A 21,156-nucleotide genomic window follows, 5' to 3' on the forward strand; every position below is an offset into this window, starting at 1 on the left:
TTCAGCTGAGTTCCATGAACATTGTCCAAAATAATTTTTTAGGCCAAATCCACAATGCGACCAGTTCAGCATATATGACAGGAGACAGTGTTTGAGTGTAACAAACGTGAAACATCTATTTTAGCCATTTCGCATGAAAAAAGGGTCCAAAATCATTGGTTTTCGTTCAGCACTGGAAGGACAGGCGCGTTCTACAATAGGCAAGGGTTTTCAAGTCTGCAAGTACGTTTTCAGCTGAGTTCCATGAACATTGTCCAAAATCATGTTTTAGGCCAAATCCACAATGCGACCAGGTCAGCATATAACAGGAGACACTGTTTGAGTGTAACAAACGTGAAATATTTCTTTTAGCCATTTCGCATGAAAACAGGGTCCAAAATTATTGGTTTTCGTTCAGCACTGGAAGGACAGGGGCGTTCTACAATAGGCAAGTGTTTTCATGTCTGCAAGTACGTTTTCAGCTGAGTTCCATGAACATTGTCCAAAATCATGTTTTAGAACAAATCCACAATGCGACCAGTTCAGCATATGACAGGAGACACTGTTTGAGTGTAACAAACGTGAAATATTTCTTTTAGCCATTTCGCATGAAAACAGGGTCCAAAATTATTGGTTTTCGTTCAGCACTTGAATGACAGGCAAGCTCTACAATAGGCAATAGTTTTCAAGTCTGCAAGTCCGTTTTCAGCTGAGTTCCATGAACATTGTCCAAAATAATTTTTTTTATGCAAAATCCACAATGCGACCAGTTCAGCATATGACAGGAGACACTGTTTGAGTGTAACAAACGTGAAATATTTCTTTTAGCCATTTCGCATGAAAACAGGGTCCAAAATTATTGATTTTCGTTCAGCACTGGAAGGACAGGCGCGTTTTACAATAGGCAAGGGTTTTCAAGTCTGCAAGTACGTTTTCAGCTGAGTTCCATGAACATTGTCCAAAATCATGTTTTAGGCCAAATCCACAATGCGACCAGTTCAGCATATGACAGGAGACACTGTTTGAGTGTAACAAACGTGAAATATTTCTTTTAGCCATTTCGCATGAAAACAGGGTCCAAAATTATTGTTTTTCGTTCAGCACTTGAAGGACAGGCAAGCTCTACAATAGGCAAGGGTTTTCAAGTCTGCAAGTACGTTTTCAGCTGAGTTCCATGAACATTGTCCAAAATCATTTTTTAGGCCAAATCCACAATGCGACCAGTTCAGTATTTGACAGGAGACACTGTTTGAGTGTAAAAAACGTGAAATATTTCTTTTAGCCATTTCGCATGAAAACAGGGTCCAAAATTATTGGTTTTCGTTCAGCACTGGAAGGACAGGCGCGTTCTACAATAGGCAATGGTTTTCAATTCTGCAAGTACGTTTTCAGCTGAGTTCCATGAACATTGTCCAAAATCATGTTTTAGGCCAAATCCACAATGCGACCAGTTCAGCATATGGCAGGAGACACTGTTTGAGTGTAACAAACGTGAAATATTTATTTTAGCCATTTCGGATGAAAACAGCGTCCAAAAGTATTGTTTTTCGTTCAGCACTTGAAGGACAGGCAAGCTCTACAATAGGCAAGAGTTTTCAAGTCTGCAAGTCCGTTTTCAGCTGAGTTCCCTGAACATTGTCCAAAATCATTTTTTAGGCCAAATCCACAATGCGACCAGTTCAGCATATGACAGGAGACACTGTTTGACTGTAACAAACGTGAAATATTTCTTTTAGCCATTTCGCATGAAAACAGGGTCCAAAATTATTGGTTTTCGTTCAGCACTGGAAGGTCAGGCGCGTTCTACAATAGGCAAGGGTTTTCAAGTCTGCAAGTACGTTTTCAGCTGAGTTCCATGAACATTGTCCAAAATAATGTTTTAGGCCAAATCCACAATGCGACCAGTTCAGCATATGACAGGAGACACAGTTTGAGTGTAACAAACGTGAAACATTTATTTTAGCCATTTCGCATTAAAACCGGGTCCAAAATCATTGTTTTTTGTTCAGCACTGGAAGGACAGGCAATCTCTACAATAGGCAAGAGTTTTCAAGTCTGCAAGTCCGTTTTCAGCTGAGTTCCATGAACATTGTCCAAAATCATGTTTTAGGCCAAATCCACAATGCGACCAGTTCAGCATATGACAGGAGACACTGTTTGAGTGTAACAAACGTGAAATATTTCTTTTAGCCATTTCGCATGAAAACAGGGTCCAAAATTATTGGTTTTCGTTCAGCACTGGAAGGTCAGGCGCGTTCTACAATAGGCAAGTGTTTTCAAGTCTGCAAGTACGTTTTCAGCTGAGTTCCATGAACATTGTCCAAAATCATGTTTTAGGCCAAATCCACAATGCGACCAGTTCAGCATATGACAGGAGACACTGTTTGAGTGTAACAAACGTGAAATATTTCTTTTAGCCATTTCGCATGAAAACAGGGTCCAAAATTATTGGTTTTCGTTCAGCACTTGAATGACAGGCAAGCTCTACAATAGGCAATAGTTTTCAAGTCTGCAAGTCCGTTTTCAGCTGAGTTCCATGAACATTGTCCAAAATCATGATTTAGGCAAAATCCACAATGCGACCAGTTCAGCATATGACAGGAGACACTGTTTGAGTGTAACAAACGTGAAATATTTATTTTATCCATTTCGCATGAAAACAGGGTCCAAAATTATTGATTTCCGTTCAGCACTGGAAGGACAGGCGCGTTGTACAATAGGCAAGGGTTTTCAAGTCTGCAAGTACGTTTTCAGCTGAGTTCCATGAACATTGTCCAAAATCATGTTTTAGGCCAAATCCACAATGCGACCAGTTCAGCATATGACAGGAGACACTGTTTGAGTGTAAAAAACGTGAAATATTTATTTTAGCCATTTCGCATGAAAACAGGGTCCAAAATTATTGGTTTTCGTTCAGCACTGGAAGGACAGGCGCGTTCTACAATAGGCAATAGTTTTCAATTCTGCAAGTACGTTTTCAGCTGAGTTCCATGAACATTGTCCAAAATCATGTTTTAGGCAAAATCCACAATGCGACCAGTTCAGCATATGACAGGAGACACTGTTTGAGTGTAACAAACGTGAAATATTTCTTTTAGCCATTTCGCATGAAAACAGGGTCCAAAATTATTGATTTTCGTTCAGCACTGGAAGGACAGGCGCGTTGTACAATAGGCAAGGGTTTTCAAGTCTGCAAGTACGTTTTCAGCTGAGTTCCATGAACATTGTCCAAAATCATGTTTTAGGCCAAATCCACAATGCGACCAGTTCAGCATATGACAGGAGACACTGTTTGAGTGTAACAAACGTGAAATATTTCTTTTAGCCATTTCGCATGAAAACAGGGTCCAAAATTATTGTTTTTCGTTCAGCACTTGAAGGACAGGCAAGCTCTACAATAGGCAAGGGTTTTCAAGTCTGCAAGTACGTTTTCAGCTGAGTTCCATGAACATTGTCCAAAATCATTTTTTAGGCCAAATCCACAATGCGACCAGTTCAGTATATGACAGGAGACACTGTTTGAGTGTAAAAAACGTGAAATATTTCTTTTAGCCATTTCGCATGAAAACAGGGTCCAAAATTATTGGTTTTCGTTCAGCACTGGAAGGACAGGCGCGTTCTACAATAGGCAATGGTTTTCAATTCTGCAAGTACGTTTTCAGCTGAGTTCCATGAACATTGTCCAAAATCATGTTTTAGGCCAAATCCACAATGCGACCAGTTCAGCATATGGCAGGAGACACTGTTTGAGTGTAACAAACGTGAAATATTTATTTTAGCCATTTCGGATGAAAACAGCGTCCAAAAGTATTGTTTTTCGTTCAGCACTTGAAGGACAGGCAAGCTCTACAATAGGCAAGAGTTTTCAAGTCTGCAAGTCCGTTTTCAGCTGAGTTCCCTGAACATTGTCCAAAATCATTTTTTAGGCCAAATCCACAATGCGACCAGTTCAGCATATGACAGGAGACACTGTTTGACTGTAACAAACGTGAAATATTTCTTTTAGCCATTTCGCATGAAAACAGGGTCCAAAATTATTGGTTTTCGTTCAGCACTGGAAGGTCAGGCGCGTTCTACAATAGGCAAGGGTTTTCAAGTCTGCAAGTACGTTTTCAGCTGAGTTCCATGAACATTGTCCAAAATAATGTTTTAGGCCAAATCCACAATGCGACCAGTTCAGCATATGACAGGAGACACAGTTTGAGTGTAACAAACGTGAAACATTTATTTTAGCCATTTCGCATTAAAACCGGGTCCAAAATCATTGTTTTTTGTTCAGCACTGGAAGGACAGGCAATCTCTACAATAGGCAAGAGTTTTCAAGTCTGCAAGTCCGTTTTCAGCTGAGTTCCATGAACATTGTCCAAAATCATGTTTTAGGCCAAATCCACAATGCGACCAGTTCAGCATATGACAGGAGACACTGTTTGAGTGTAACAAACGTGAAATATTTCTTTTAGCCATTTCGCATGAAAACAGGGTCCAAAATTATTGGTTTTCGTTCAGCACTGGAAGGTCAGGCGCGTTCTACAATAGGCAAGTGTTTTCAAGTCTGCAAGTACGTTTTCAGCTGAGTTCCATGAACATTGTCCAAAATCATGTTTTAGGCCAAATCCACAATGCGACCAGTTCAGCATATGACAGGAGACACTGTTTGAGTGTAACAAACGTGAAATATTTCTTTTAGCCATTTCGCATGAAAACAGGGTCCAAAATTATTGGTTTTCGTTCAGCACTTGAATGACAGGCAAGCTCTACAATAGGCAATAGTTTTCAAGTCTGCAAGTCCGTTTTCAGCTGAGTTCCATGAACATTGTCCAAAATCATGATTTAGGCAAAATCCACAATGCGACCAGTTCAGCATATGACAGGAGACACTGTTTGAGTGTAACAAACGTGAAATATTTCTTTTATCCATTTCGCATGAAAACAGGGTCCAAAATTATTGATTTTCGTTCAGCACTGGAAGGACAGGCGCGTTGTACAATAGGCAAGGGTTTTCAAGTCTGCAAGTACGTTTTCAGCTGAGTTCCATGAACATTGTCCAAAATCATGTTTTAGGCCAAATCCACAATGCGACCAGTTCAGCATATGACAGGAGACACTGTTTGAGTGTAAAAAACGTGAAATATTTCTTTTAGCCATTTCGCATGAAAACAGGGTCCAAAATTATTGGTTTTCGTTCAGCACTGGAAGGACAGGCGCGTTCTACAATAGGCAATAGTTTTCAATTCTGCAAGTACGTTTTCAGCTGAATTCCATGAACATTGTCCAAAATCATGTTTTAGGCAAAATCCACAATGCGACCAGTTCAGCATATGACAGGAGACACTGTTTGAGTGTAACAAACGTGAAATATTTCTTTTAGCCATTTCGCATGAAAACAGGGTCCAAAATTATTGATTTTCGTTCAGCACTGGAAGGACAGGCGCGTTGTACAATAGGCAAGGGTTTTCAAGTCTGCAAGTACGTTTTCAGCTGAGTTCCATGAACATTGTCCAAAATCATGTTTTAGGCCAAATCCACAATGCGACCAGTTCAGCATATGACAGGAGACACTGTTTGAGTGTAACAAACGTGAAATATTTCTTTTAGCCATTTCGCATGAAAACAGGGTCCAAAATTATTGTTTTTCGTTCAGCACTTGAAGGACAGGCAAGCTCTACAATAGGCAAGGGTTTTCAAGTCTGCAAGTACGTTTTCAGCTGAGTTCCATGAACATTGTCCAAAATCATTTTTTAGGCCAAATCCACAATGCGACCAGTTCAGTATATGACAGGAGACACTGTTTGAGTGTAAAAAACGTGAAATATTTCTTTTAGCCATTTCGCATGAAAACAGGGTCCAAAATTATTGGTTTTCGTTCAGCACTGGAAGGACAGGCGCGTTCTACAATAGGCAATGGTTTTCAATTCTGCAAGTACGTTTTCAGCTGAGTTCCATGAACATTGTCCAAAATCATGTTTTAGGCCAAATCCACAATGCGACCAGTTCAGCATATGGCAGGAGACACTGTTTGAGTGTAACAAACGTGAAATATTTATTTTAGCCATTTCGGATGAAAACAGCGTCCAAAAGTATTGTTTTTCGTTCAGCACTTGAAGGACAGGCAAGCTCTACAATAGGCAAGAGTTTTCAAGTCTGCAAGTCCGTTTTCAGCTGAGTTCCCTGAACATTGTCCAAAATCATTTTTTAGGCCAAATCCACAATGCGACCAGTTCAGCATATGACAGGAGACACTGTTTGACTGTAACAAACGTGAAATATTTCTTTTAGCCATTTCGCATGAAAACAGGGTCCAAAATTATTGGTTTTCGTTCAGCACTGGAAGGTCAGGCGCGTTCTACAATAGGCAAGGGTTTTCAAGTCTGCAAGTACGTTTTCAGCTGAGTTCCATGAACATTGTCCAAAATAATGTTTTAGGCCAAATCCACAATGCGACCAGTTCAGCATATGACAGGAGACACAGTTTGAGTGTAACAAACGTGAAACATTTATTTTAGCCATTTCGCATTAAAACCGGGTCCAAAATCATTGTTTTTTGTTCAGCACTGGAAGGACAGGCAATCTCTACAATAGGCAAGAGTTTTCAAGTCTGCAAGTCCGTTTTCAGCTGAGTTCCATGAACATTGTCCAAAATCATGTTTTAGGCCAAATCCACAATGCGACCAGTTCAGCATATGACAGGAGACACTGTTTGAGTGTAACAAACGTGAAATATTTCTTTTAGCCATTTCGCATGAAAACAGGGTCCAAAATTATTGGTTTTCGTTCAGCACTGGAAGGTCAGGCGCGTTCTACAATAGGCAAGTGTTTTCAAGTCTGCAAGTACGTTTTCAGCTGAGTTCCATGAACATTGTCCAAAATCATGTTTTAGGCCAAATCCACAATGCGACCAGTTCAGCATATGACAGGAGACACTGTTTGAGTGTAACAAACGTGAAATATTTCTTTTAGCCATTTCGCATGAAAACAGGGTCCAAAATTATTGGTTTTCGTTCAGCACTTGAATGACAGGCAAGCTCTACAATAGGCAATAGTTTTCAAGTCTGCAAGTCCGTTTTCAGCTGAGTTCCATGAACATTGTCCAAAATCATGATTTAGGCAAAATCCACAATGCGACCAGTTCAGCATATGACAGGAGACACTGTTTGAGTGTAACAAACGTGAAATATTTATTTTATCCATTTCGCATGAAAACAGGGTCCAAAATTATTGATTTCCGTTCAGCACTGGAAGGACAGGCGCGTTGTACAATAGGCAAGGGTTTTCAAGTCTGCAAGTACGTTTTCAGCTGAGTTCCATGAACATTGTCCAAAATCATGTTTTAGGCCAAATCCACAATGCGACCAGTTCAGCATATGACAGGAGACACTGTTTGAGTGTAAAAAACGTGAAATATTTATTTTAGCCATTTCGCATGAAAACAGGGTCCAAAATTATTGGTTTTCGTTCAGCACTGGAAGGACAGGCGCGTTCTACAATAGGCAATAGTTTTCAATTCTGCAAGTACGTTTTCAGCTGAGTTCCATGAACATTGTCCAAAATCATGTTTTAGGCAAAATCCACAATGCGACCAGTTCAGCATATGACAGGAGACACTGTTTGAGTGTAACAAACGTGAAATATTTCTTTTAGCCATTTCGCATGAAAACAGGGTCCAAAATTATTGATTTTCGTTCAGCACTGGAAGGACAGGCGCGTTGTACAATAGGCAAGGGTTTTCAAGTCTGCAAGTACGTTTTCAGCTGAGTTCCATGAACATTGTCCAAAATCATGTTTTAGGCCAAATCCACAATGCGACCAGTTCAGCATATGACAGGAGACACTGTTTGAGTGTAACAAACGTGAAATATTTCTTTTAGCCATTTCGCATGAAAACAGGGTCCAAAATTATTGTTTTTCGTTCAGCACTTGAAGGACAGGCAAGCTCTACAATAGGCAAGGGTTTTCAAGTCTGCAAGTACGTTTTCAGCTGAGTTCCATGAACATTGTCCAAAATCATTTTTTAGGCCAAATCCACAATGCGACCAGTTCAGTATATGACAGGAGACACTGTTTGAGTGTAAAAAACGTGAAATATTTCTTTTAGCCATTTCGCATGAAAACAGGGTCCAAAATTATTGGTTTTCGTTCAGCACTGGAAGGACAGGCGCGTTCTACAATAGGCAATGGTTTTCAATTCTGCAAGTACGTTTTCAGCTGAGTTCCATGAACATTGTCCAAAATCATGTTTTAGGCCAAATCCACAATGCGACCAGTTCAGCATATGGCAGGAGACACTGTTTGAGTGTAACAAACGTGAAATATTTATTTTAGCCATTTCGGATGAAAACAGCGTCCAAAAGTATTGTTTTTCGTTCAGCACTTGAAGGACAGGCAAGCTCTACAATAGGCAAGAGTTTTCAAGTCTGCAAGTCCGTTTTCAGCTGAGTTCCCTGAACATTGTCCAAAATCATTTTTTAGGCCAAATCCACAATGCGACCAGTTCAGCATATGACAGGAGACACTGTTTGACTGTAACAAACGTGAAATATTTCTTTTAGCCATTTCGCATGAAAACAGGGTCCAAAATTATTGGTTTTCGTTCAGCACTGGAAGGTCAGGCGCGTTCTACAATAGGCAAGGGTTTTCAAGTCTGCAAGTACGTTTTCAGCTGAGTTCCATGAACATTGTCCAAAATAATGTTTTAGGCCAAATCCACAATGCGACCAGTTCAGCATATGACAGGAGACACAGTTTGAGTGTAACAAACGTGAAACATTTATTTTAGCCATTTCGCATTAAAACCGGGTCCAAAATCATTGTTTTTTGTTCAGCACTGGAAGGACAGGCAATCTCTACAATAGGCAAGAGTTTTCAAGTCTGCAAGTCCGTTTTCAGCTGAGTTCCATGAACATTGTCCAAAATCATGTTTTAGGCCAAATCCACAATGCGACCAGTTCAGCATATGACAGGAGACACTGTTTGAGTGTAACAAACGTGAAATATTTCTTTTAGCCATTTCGCATGAAAACAGGGTCCAAAATTATTGGTTTTCGTTCAGCACTGGAAGGTCAGGCGCGTTCTACAATAGGCAAGTGTTTTCAAGTCTGCAAGTACGTTTTCAGCTGAGTTCCATGAACATTGTCCAAAATCATGTTTTAGGCCAAATCCACAATGCGACCAGTTCAGCATATGACAGGAGACACTGTTTGAGTGTAACAAACGTGAAATATTTCTTTTAGCCATTTCGCATGAAAACAGGGTCCAAAATTATTGGTTTTCGTTCAGCACTTGAATGACAGGCAAGCTCTACAATAGGCAATAGTTTTCAAGTCTGCAAGTCCGTTTTCAGCTGAGTTCCATGAACATTGTCCAAAATCATGATTTAGGCAAAATCCACAATGCGACCAGTTCAGCATATGACAGGAGACACTGTTTGAGTGTAACAAACGTGAAATATTTCTTTTATCCATTTCGCATGAAAACAGGGTCCAAAATTATTGATTTTCGTTCAGCACTGGAAGGACAGGCGCGTTGTACAATAGGCAAGGGTTTTCAAGTCTGCAAGTACGTTTTCAGCTGAGTTCCATGAACATTGTCCAAAATCATGTTTTAGGCCAAATCCACAATGCGACCAGTTCAGCATATGACAGGAGACACTGTTTGAGTGTAAAAAACGTGAAATATTTCTTTTAGCCATTTCGCATGAAAACAGGGTCCAAAATTATTGGTTTTCGTTCAGCACTGGAAGGACAGGCGCGTTCTACAATAGGCAATAGTTTTCAATTCTGCAAGTACGTTTTCAGCTGAGTTCCATGAACATTGTCCAAAATCATGTTTTAGGCAAAATCCACAATGCGACCAGTTCAGCATATGACAGGAGACACTGTTTGAGTGTAACAAACGTGAAATATTTCTTTTAGCCATTTCGCATGAAAACAGGGTCCAAAATTATTGATTTTCGTTCAGCACTGGAAGGACAGGCGCGTTGTACAATAGGCAAGGGTTTTCAAGTCTGCAAGTACGTTTTCAGCTGAGTTCCATGAACATTGTCCAAAATCATGTTTTAGGCCAAATCCACAATGCGACCAGTTCAGCATATGACAGGAGACACTGTTTGAGTGTAACAAACGTGAAATATTTCTTTTAGCCATTTCGCATGAAAACAGGGTCCAAAATTATTGTTTTTCGTTCAGCACTTGAAGGACAGGCAAGCTCTACAATAGGCAAGGGTTTTCAAGTCTGCAAGTACGTTTTCAGCTGAGTTCCATGAACATTGTCCAAAATCATTTTTTAGGCCAAATCCACAATGCGACCAGTTCAGTATATGACAGGAGACACTGTTTGAGTGTAAAAAACGTGAAATATTTCTTTTAGCCATTTCGCATGAAAACAGGGTCCAAAATTATTGGTTTTCGTTCAGCACTGGAAGGACAGGCGCGTTCTACAATAGGCAATGGTTTTCAATTCTGCAAGTACGTTTTCAGCTGAGTTCCATGAACATTGTCCAAAATCATGTTTTAGGCCAAATCCACAATGCGACCAGTTCAGCATATGGCAGGAGACACTGTTTGAGTGTAACAAACGTGAAATATTTATTTTAGCCATTTCGGATGAAAACAGCGTCCAAAAGTATTGTTTTTCGTTCAGCACTTGAAGGACAGGCAAGCTCTACAATAGGCAAGAGTTTTCAAGTCTGCAAGTCCGTTTTCAGCTGAGTTCCCTGAACATTGTCCAAAATCATTTTTTAGGCCAAATCCACAATGCGACCAGTTCAGCATATGACAGGAGACACTGTTTGACTGTAACAAACGTGAAATATTTCTTTTAGCCATTTCGCATGAAAACAGGGTCCAAAATTATTGGTTTTCGTTCAGCACTGGAAGGTCAGGCGCGTTCTACAATAGGCAAGGGTTTTCAAGTCTGCAAGTACGTTTTCAGCTGAGTTCCATGAACATTGTCCAAAATAATGTTTTAGGCCAAATCCACAATGCGACCAGTTCAGCATATGACAGGAGACACAGTTTGAGTGTAACAAACGTGAAACATTTATTTTAGCCATTTCGCATTAAAACCGGGTCCAAAATCATTGTTTTTTGTTCAGCACTGGAAGGACAGGCAATCTCTACAATAGGCAAGAGTTTTCAAGTCTGCAAGTCCGTTTTCAGCTGAGTTCCATGAACATTGTCCAAAATCATGTTTTAGGCCAAATCCACAATGCGACCAGTTCAGCATATGACAGGAGACACTGTTTGAGTGTAACAAACGTGAAATATTTCTTTTAGCCATTTCGCATGAAAACAGGGTCCAAAATTATTGGTTTTCGTTCAGCACTGGAAGGTCAGGCGCGTTCTACAATAGGCAAGTGTTTTCAAGTCTGCAAGTACGTTTTCAGCTGAGTTCCATGAACATTGTCCAAAATCATGTTTTAGGCGAAATCCACAATGCGACCAGTTCAGCATATGACAGGAGACACTGTTTGAGTGTAACAAACGTGAAATATTTCTTTTAGCCATTTCGCATGAAAACAGGGTCCAAAATTATTGGTTTTCGTTCAGCACTTGAATGACAGGCAAGCTCTACAATAGGCAATAGTTTTCAAGTCTGCAAGTCCGTTTTCAGCTGAGTTCCATGAACATTGTCCAAAATCATGATTTAGGCAAAATCCACAATGCGACCAGTTCAGCATATGACAGGAGACACTGTTTGAGTGTAACAAACGTGAAATATTTCTTTTATCCATTTCGCATGAAAACAGGGTCCAAAATTATTGATTTTCGTTCAGCACTGGAAGGACAGGCGCGTTGTACAATAGGCAAGGGTTTTCAAGTCTGCAAGTACGTTTTCAGCTGAGTTCCATGAACATTGTCCAAAATCATGTTTTAGGCCAAATCCACAATGCGACCAGTTCAGCATATGACAGGAGACACTGTTTGAGTGTAAAAAACGTGAAATATTTCTTTTAGCCATTTCGCATGAAAACAGGGTCCAAAATTATTGGTTTTCGTTCAGCACTGGAAGGACAGGCGCGTTCTACAATAGGCAATGGTTTTCAATTCTGCAAGTACGTTTTCAGCTGAGTTCCATGAACATTGTCCAAAATCATGTTTTAGGCCAAATCCACAATGCGACCAGTTCAGCATATGGCAGGAGACACTGTTTGAGTGTAACAAACGTGAAATATTTATTTTAGCCATTTCGGATGAAAACAGGGTCCAAAATTATTGGTTTTCGTTCAGCACTGGAAGGTCAGGCGCGTTCTACAATAGGCAAGTGTTTTCAAGTCTGCAAGTACGTTTTCAGCTGAGTTCCATGAACATTGTCCAAAATCATGTTTTAGGCCAAATCCACAATGCGACCAGTTCAGCATATGACAGGAGACACTGTTTGAGTGTAACAAACGTGAAATATTTCTTTTAGCCATTTCGCATGAAAACAGGGTCCAAAATTATTGGTTTTCGTTCAGCACTGGAAGGTCAGGCGCGTTCTACAATAGGCAAGTGTTTTCAAGTCTGCAAGTACGTTTTCAGCTGAGTTCCATGAACATTGTCCAAAATCATGTTTTAGGCCAAATCCACAATGCGACCAGTTCAGCATATGACAGGAGACACTGTTTGAGTGTAACAAACGTGAAATATTTCTTTTAGCCATTTCGCATGAAAACAGGGTCCAAAATTATTGATTTTCGTTCAGCACTGGAAGGACAGGCGCGTTGTACAATAGGCAAGGGTTTTCAAGTCTGCAAGTACGTTTTCAGCTGAGTTCCATGAACATTGTCCAAAATCATGTTTTAGGCCAAATCCACAATGCGACCAGTTCAGCATATGACAGGAGACACTGTTTGAGTGTAACAAACGTGAAATATTTCTTTTAGCCATTTCGCATGAAAACAGGGTCCAAAATTATTGGTTTTCGTTCAGCACTTGAATGACAGGCAAGCTCTACAATAGGCAATAGTTTTCAAGTCTGCAAGTCCGTTTTCAGCTGAGTTCCATGAACATTGTCCAAAATCATGATTTAGGCAAAATCCACAATGCGACCAGTTCAGCATATGACAGGAGACACTGTTTGAGTGTAACAAACGTGAAATATTTCTTTTATCCATTTCGCATGAAAACAGGGTCCAAAATTATTGATTTTCGTTCAGCACTGGAAGGACAGGCGCGTTGTACAATAGGCAAGGGTTTTCAAGTCTGCAAGTACGTTTTCAGCTGAGTTCCATGAACATTGTCCAAAATCATGTTTTAGGCCAAATCCACAATGCGACCAGTTCAGCATATGACAGGAGACACTGTTTGAGTGTAAAAAACGTGAAATATTTCTTTTAGCCATTTCGCATGAAAACAGGGTCCAAAATTATTGGTTTCCGTTCAGCACTGGAAGGACAGGCGCGTTCTACAATAGGCAATGGTTTTCAATTCTGCAAGTACGTTTTCAGCTGAGTTCCATGAACATTGTCCAAAATCATGTTTTAGGCCAAATCCACAATGCGACCAGTTCAGCATATGGCAGGAGACACTGTTTGAGTGTAACAAACGTGAAATATTTATTTTAGCCATTTCGGATGAAAACAGGGTCCAAAAGTATTGTTTTTCGTTCAGTACTTGAAGGACAGGCAAGCTCTACAATAGGCAAGAGTTTTCAAGTCTGCAAGTCCGTTTTCAGCTGAGTTCCCTGAACATTGTCCAAAATCATTTTTTAGGCCAAATCCACAATGCAACCAGTTCAGCATATGACAGGAGACACTGTTTGACTGTAACAAACGTGAAATATTTCTTTTAGCCATTTCGCATGAAAACAGGGTCCAAAATTATTGGTTTTCGTTCAGCACTGGAAGGTCAGGCGCGTTCTACAATAGGCAAGTGTTTTCAAGTCTGCAAGTACGTTTTCAGCTGAGTTCCATGAACATTGTCCAAAATCATGTTTTAGGCCAAATCCACAATGCGACCAGTTCAGCATATGACAGGAGACACTGTTTGAGTGTAACAAACGTGAAATATTTCTTTTAGCCATTTCGCATGAAAACAGGGTCCAAAATTATTGGTTTTCGTTCAGCACTGGAAGGTCAGGCGCGTTCTACAATAGGCAAGTGTTTTCAAGTCTGCAAGTACGTTTTCAGCTGAGTTCCATGAACATTGTCCAAAATCATGTTTTAGGCCAAATCCACAATGCGACCAGTTCAGCATATGACAGGAGACACTGTTTGAGTGTAACAAACGTGAAATATTTCTTTTAGCCATTTCGCATGAAAACAGGGTCCAAAATTATTGGTTTTCGTTCAGCACTTGAATGACAGGCAAGCTCTACAATAGGCAATAGTTTTCAAGTCTGCAAGTCCGTTTTCAGCTGAGTTCCATGAACATTGTCCAAAATCATGATTTAGGCAAAATCCACAATGCGACCAGTTCAGCATATGACAGGAGACACTGTTTGAGTGTAACAAACGAGAAATATTTCTTTTAGCCATTTCGCATGAAAACAGGGTCCAAAATTATTGATTTTCGTTCAGCACTGGAAGGACAGGCGCGTTGTACAATAGGCAAGGGTTTTCAAGTCTGCAAGTACGTTTTCAGCTGAGTTCCATGAACATTGTCCAAAATCATGTTTTAGGCCAAATCCACAATGCGACCAGTTCAGCATATATGACAGGAGACACTGTTTGAGTGTAACAAACGTGAAATATTTCTTTTAGCCATTTCGCATGAAAACAGGGTCCAAAATTATTGTTTTTCGTTCAGCACTTGAAGGACAGGCAAGCTCTACAATAGGCAAGGGTTTTCAAGTCTGCAAGTACGTTTTCAGCTGAGTTCCATGAACATTGTCCAAAATCATTTTTTAGGCCAAATCCACAATGCGACCAGTTCAGCATATGACAGGAGACACTGTTTGAGTGTAAAAAACGTGAAATATTTCTTTTAGCCATTTCGGATGAAAACAGGGTCCAAAATTATTGGTTTTCGTTCAGCACTGGAAGGACAGGCGCGTTCTACAATAGGCAATGGTTTTCAATTCTGCAAGTACGTTTTCAGCTGAGTTCCATGAACATTGTCCAAAATCATTTTTTAGGCCGAATCCACAATGCGACCAGTTCAGCATATATGACAGGAGACAGTGTTTGAGTGTAACAAACGTGAAATATTTCTTTTAGCCATTTCGCATGAAAACAGGGTCCAAAATTATTGTTTTTCGTTCAGCACTTGAAGGACAGGCAAGCTCTACAATAGGCAAGAGTTTTCAAGTCTGCAAGTCCGTTTTCAGCTGAGTTCCCTGAACATTGTCCAAAATCATTTTTTAGGCCAAATCCACAATGCAACCAGTTCAGCATATGACAGGAGACACTGTTTGACTGTAACAAACGTGAAATATTTCTTTTAGCCATTTCGCATGAAAACAGGGTCCAAAATTATTGGTTTTCGTTCAGCACTGGAAGGTCAGGCGCGTTCTACAATAGGCAAGTGTTTTCAAGTCTGCAAGTACGTTTTCAGCTGAGTTCCATGAACATTGTCCAAAATCATGTTTTAGGCCAAATCCACAATGCGACCAGTTCAGCATATGACAGGAGACACTGTTTGAGTGTAACAAACGTGAAATATTTCTTTTAGCCATTTCGCATGAAAACAGGGTCCAAAACTATTGGCTTTCGTTCAGCACTGGAAGGTCAGGCGCGTTCTACAATAGGCAAGTGTTTTCAAGTCTGCAAGTACGTTTTCAGCTGAGTTCCATGAACATTGTCCAAAATCATGTTTTAGGCCAAATCCACAATGCGACCAGTTCAGCATATGACAGGAGACACTGTTTGAGTGTAACAAACGTGAAATATTTCTTTTAGCCATTTCGCATGAAAACAGGGTCCAAAATTATTGGTTTTCGTTCAGCACTTGAATGACAGGCAAGCTCTACAATAGGCAATAGTTTTCAAGTCTGCAAGTCCGTTTTCAGCTGAGTTCCATGAACATTGTCCAAAATCATGATTTAGGCAAAATCCACAATGCGACCAGTTCAGCATATGACAGGAGACACTGTTTGAGTGTAACAAACGAGAAATATTTCTTTTAGCCATTTCGCATGAAAACAGGGTCCAAAATTATTGATTTTCGTTCAGCACTGGAAGGACAGGCGCGTTGTACAATAGGCAAGGGTTTTCAAGTCTGCAAGTACGTTTTCAGCTGAGTTCCATGAACATTGTCCAAAATCATGTTTTAGGCCAAATCCACAATGCGACCAGTTCAGCATATGACAGGAGACACTGTTTGAGTGTAACAAACGTGAAATATTTCTTTTAGCCATTTCGCATGAAAACAGGGTCCAAAATTATTGTTTTTCGTTCAGCACTTGAAGGACAGGCAAGCTCTACAATAGGCAAGGGTTTTCAAGTCTGCAAGTACGTTTTCAGCTGAGTTCCATGAACATTGTCCAAAATCATTTTTTAGGCCAAATCCACAATGCGACCAGTTCAGCATATGACAGGAGACACTGTTTGAGTGTAAAAAACGTGAAATATTTCTTTTAGCCATTTCGGATGAAAACAGGGTCCAAAATTATTGGTTTTCGTTCAGCACTGGAAGGACAGGCGCGTTCTACAATAGGCAATGGTTTTCAATTCTGCAAGTACGTTTTCAGCTGAGTTCCATGAACATTGTCCAAAATCATTTTTTAGGCCGAATCCACAATGCGACCAGTTCAGCATATATGACAGGAGACAGTGTTTGAGTGTAACAAACGTGAAATATTTCTTTTAGCCATTTCGCATGAAAACAGGGTCCAAAATTATTGTTTTTCGTTCAGCACTTGAAGGACAGGCAAGCTCTACAATAGGCAAGAGTTTTCAAGTCTGCAAGTCCGTTTTCAGCTGAGTTCCATGAACATTGTCCAAAATCATTTTTTAGGCCAAATCCACAATGCGACCAGTTCAGCATATGACAGGAGACACTGTTTGAGTGTAACAAACGTGAAATATTTCTTTTAGCCATTTCGCATGAAAACAGGGTCCAAAATTATTGGTTTTCGTTCAGCACTGGAAGGTCAGGCGCGTTCTACAATAGGCAAGTGTTTTCAAGTCTGCAAGTACGTTTTCAGCTGAGTTCCATGAACATTGTCCAAAATCATGTTTTAGGCCAAATCCACAATGCGACCAGTTCAGCATATGACAGGAGACACTGTTTGAGTGTAACAAACGTGAAATATTTATTTTAGCCATTTCGCATGAAAACAGGGTCCAAAATTATTGGTTTTCGTTCAGCACTTGATTGACAGGCAAGCTCTACAATAGGCAATAGTTTTCAAGTCTGCAAGTTCGTTTTCAGCTGAGTTCCATGAACATTGTCCAAAATCATGATTTAGGCAAAATCCACAATGCGACCAGTTCAGCATATGACAGGAGACACTGTTTGAGTGTAACAAACGTGAAATATTTATTTTAGCCATTTCGCATGAAAACAGGGTCCAAAATTATTGATTTTCGTTCAGCACTGGAAGGACAGGCGCGTTGTACAATAGGCAAGGGTTTTCAATTCTGCAAGTACGTTTTCAGCTGAGTTCCATGAACATTGTCCAAAATCATGTTTTAGGCCAAATCCACAATGCGACCAGTTCAGCATATGGCAGGAGACACTGTTTGAGTGTAACAAACGTGAAATATTTATTTTAGCCATTTCGCATGAAAACAGGGTCCAAAAGTATTGTTTTTCGTTCAGCACTTGAAGGACAGGCAAGCTCTACAATAGGCAAGAGTTTTCAAGTCTGCAAGTCCGTTTTCAGCTGAGTTCCCTGAACATTGTCCAAAATCATTTTTTAGGCCAAATCCACAATGCGACCAGTTCAGCATATGACAGGAGACACTGTTTGACTGTAACAAACGTGAAATATTTCTTTTAGCCATTTCGCATGAAAACAGGGTCCAAAATTATTGGTTTTCGTTCAGCACTGGAAGGTCAGGCGCGTTCTACAATAGGCAAGGGTTTTCAAGTCTGCAAGTACGTTTTCAGCTGAGTTCCATGAACATTGTCCAAAATCATGTTTTAGGCCAAATCCACAATGCGAACAGTTCAGCATATGACAGGAGACACAGTTTGAGTGTAACAAACGTGAAACATTTATTTTAGCCATTTCGCATGAAAACCGGGTCCAAAATCATTGTTTTTTGTTCAGCACTGGAAGGACAGGCAATCTCTACAATAGGCAAGAGTTTTCAAGTCTGCAAGTCCGTTTTCAGCTGAGTTCCATGAACATTGTCCAAAATCATGTTTTAGGCAAAATCGACAATGCGACCAGTTCAGCATATGACAGGAGACACTGTTTGAGTGTAACAAACGTGAAATATTTCTTTTAGCCATTTCGCATGAAAACAGGGTCCAAAATTATTGATTTTCGTTCAGCACTGGAAGGACAGGCGCGTTGTACAATAGGCAAGGGTTTTCAAGTCTGCAAGTAAGTTTTCAGCTGAGTTCCATGAACATTGTCCAAAATCATTTTTTAGGCCAAATCCACAATGCGACCAGTTCAGCATATGACAGGAGATACTGTTTGAGTGTAACAAACGTGAAATATTTCTTTTAGCCATTTCGCATGAAAACAGGGTCCAAAATTATTGGTTTTCGTTCAGCACTGGAAGGTCAGGCGCGTTCTACAATAGGCAAGTGTTTTCAAGTCTGCAAGTACGTTTTCAGCTGAGTTCCATGAACATTGTCCAAAATCATGTTTTAGGCTAAATCCACAATGCGACCAGTTCAGCATATGACAGGAGACACTGTTTGAGTGTAACAAACGTGAAATATTTCTTTTAGCCATTTCGCATGAAAACAGGGTCCAAAATTATTGATTTTCGTTCAGCACTGGAAGGACAGGCGCGTTGTACAATAGGCAAGGGTTTTCAAGTCTGCAAGTACGTTTTCAGCTGAGTTCCATGAACATTGTCCAAAATCATGTTTTAGGCCAAATCCACAATGCGACCAGTTCAGCATATGACAGGAGACACTGTTTGAGTGTAAAAAACGTGAAATATTTCTTTTAGCCATTTCGCATGAAAACAGGGTCCAAAATTATTGGTTTTCGTTCAGCACTGGAAGGACAGGCGCGTTCTACAATAGGCAATGGTTTTCAATTCTGCAAGTACGTTTTCAGCTGAGTTCCATGAACATTGTCCAAAATCATGTTTTAGGCCAAATCCACAATGCGACCAGTTCAGCATATGGCAGGAGACACTGTTTGAGTGTAACAAACGTGAAATATTTATTTTAGCCATTTCGGATGAAAACAGGGTCCAAAAGTATTGTTTTTCGTTCAGCACTTGAAGGACAGGCAAGCTCTACAATAGGCAAGAGTTTTCAAGTCTGCAAGTCCGTTTTCAGCTGAGTTCCCTGAACATTGTCCAAAATCATGTTTTAGGCCAAATCCACAATGCGACCAGTTCAGCATATAACAGGAGACACTGTTTGAGTGTAACAAACGTGAAATATTTCTTTTAGCCATTTCGCATGAAAACAGGGTCCAAAATTATTGGTTTTCGTTCAGCACTGGAAGGACAGGGGCGTTCTACAATAGGCAAGGGTTTTCATGTCTGCAAGTACGTTTTCAGCTGAGTTCCATGAACATTGTCCAAAATCATGTTTTAGAACAAATCCACAATGCGACCAGTTCAGCATATGACAGGAGACACTGTTTGAGTGTAACAAACGTGAAATATTTCTTTTAGCCATTTCGCATGAAAACAGGGTCCAAAATCATTGTTTTTTGTTCAGCACTGGAAGGACAGGCAATCTCTACAATAGGCAAGAGTTTTCAAGTCTGCAAGTCCGTTTTCAGCTGAGTTCCATGAACATTGTCCAAAATCATGTTTTAGGCAAAATCGACAATGCGACCAGTTCAGCATATGACAGGAGACACTGTTTGAGTGTAACAAACGTGAAATATTTCTTTTAGCCATTTCGCATGAAAACAGGGTCCAAAATTATTGATTTTCGTTCAGCACTGGAAGGACAGGCGCGTTGTACAATAGGCAAGGGTTTTCAAGTCTGCAAGTAAGTTTTCAGCTGAGTTCCATGAACATTGTCCAAAATCATTTTTTAGGCCAAATCCACAATGCGACCAGTTCAGCATATGACAGGAGATACTGTTTGAGTGTAACAAACGTGAAATATTTCTTTTAGCCATTTCGCATGAAAACAGGGTCCAAAATTATTGGTTTTCGTTCAGCACTGGAAGGTCAGGCGCGTTCTACAATAGGCAAGTGTTTTCAAGTCTGCAAGTACGTTTTCAGCTGAGTTCCATGAACATTGTCCAAAATCATGTTTTAGGCTAAATCCACAATGCGACCAGTTCAGCATATGACAGGAGACACTGTTTGAGTGTAACAAACGTGAAATATTTCTTTTAGCCATTTCGCATGAAAACAGGGTCCAAAATTATTGATTTTCGTTCAGCACTGGAAGGACAGGCGCGTTGTACAATAGGCAAGGGTTTTCAAGTCTGCAAGTACGTTTTCAGCTGAGTTCCATGAACATTGTCCAAAATCATGTTTTAGGCCAAATCCACAATGCGACCAGTTCAGCATATGACAGGAGACACTGTTTGAGTGTAAAAAACGTGAAATATTTCTTTTAGCCATTTCGCATGAAAACAGGGTCCAAAATTATTGGTTTTCGTTCAGCACTGGAAGGACAGGCGCGTTCTACAATAGGCAATGGTTTTCAATTCTGCAAGTACGTTTTCAGCTGAGTTCCATGAACATTGTCCAAAATCATGTTTTAGGCCAAATCCACAATGCGACCAGTTCAGCATATGGCAGGAGACACTGTTTGAGTGTAACAAACGTGAAATATTTATTTTAGCCATTTCGGATGAAAACAGGGTCCAAAAGTATTGTTTTTCGTTCAGCACTTGAAGGACAGGCAAGCTCTACAATAGGCAAGAGTTTTCAAGTCTGCAAGTCCGTTTTCAGCTGAGTTCCCTGAACATTGTCCAAAATCATGTTTTAGGCCAAATCCACAATGCGACCAGTTCAGCATATAACAGGAGACACTGTTTGAGTGTAACAAACGTGAAATATTTCTTTTAGCCATTTCGCATGAAAACAGGGTCCAAAATTATTGGTTTTCGTTCAGCACTGGAAGGACAGGGGCGTTCTACAATAGGCAAGGGTTTTCATGTCTGCAAGTACGTTTTCAGCTGAGTTCCATGAACATTGTCCAAAATCAT

Source organism: Coregonus lavaretus (assembly GCF_964263955.1).
Source record: "Coregonus lavaretus genome assembly, chromosome: 4".
Lineage (NCBI taxonomy): Eukaryota > Metazoa > Chordata > Actinopteri > Salmoniformes > Salmonidae > Coregonus > Coregonus lavaretus.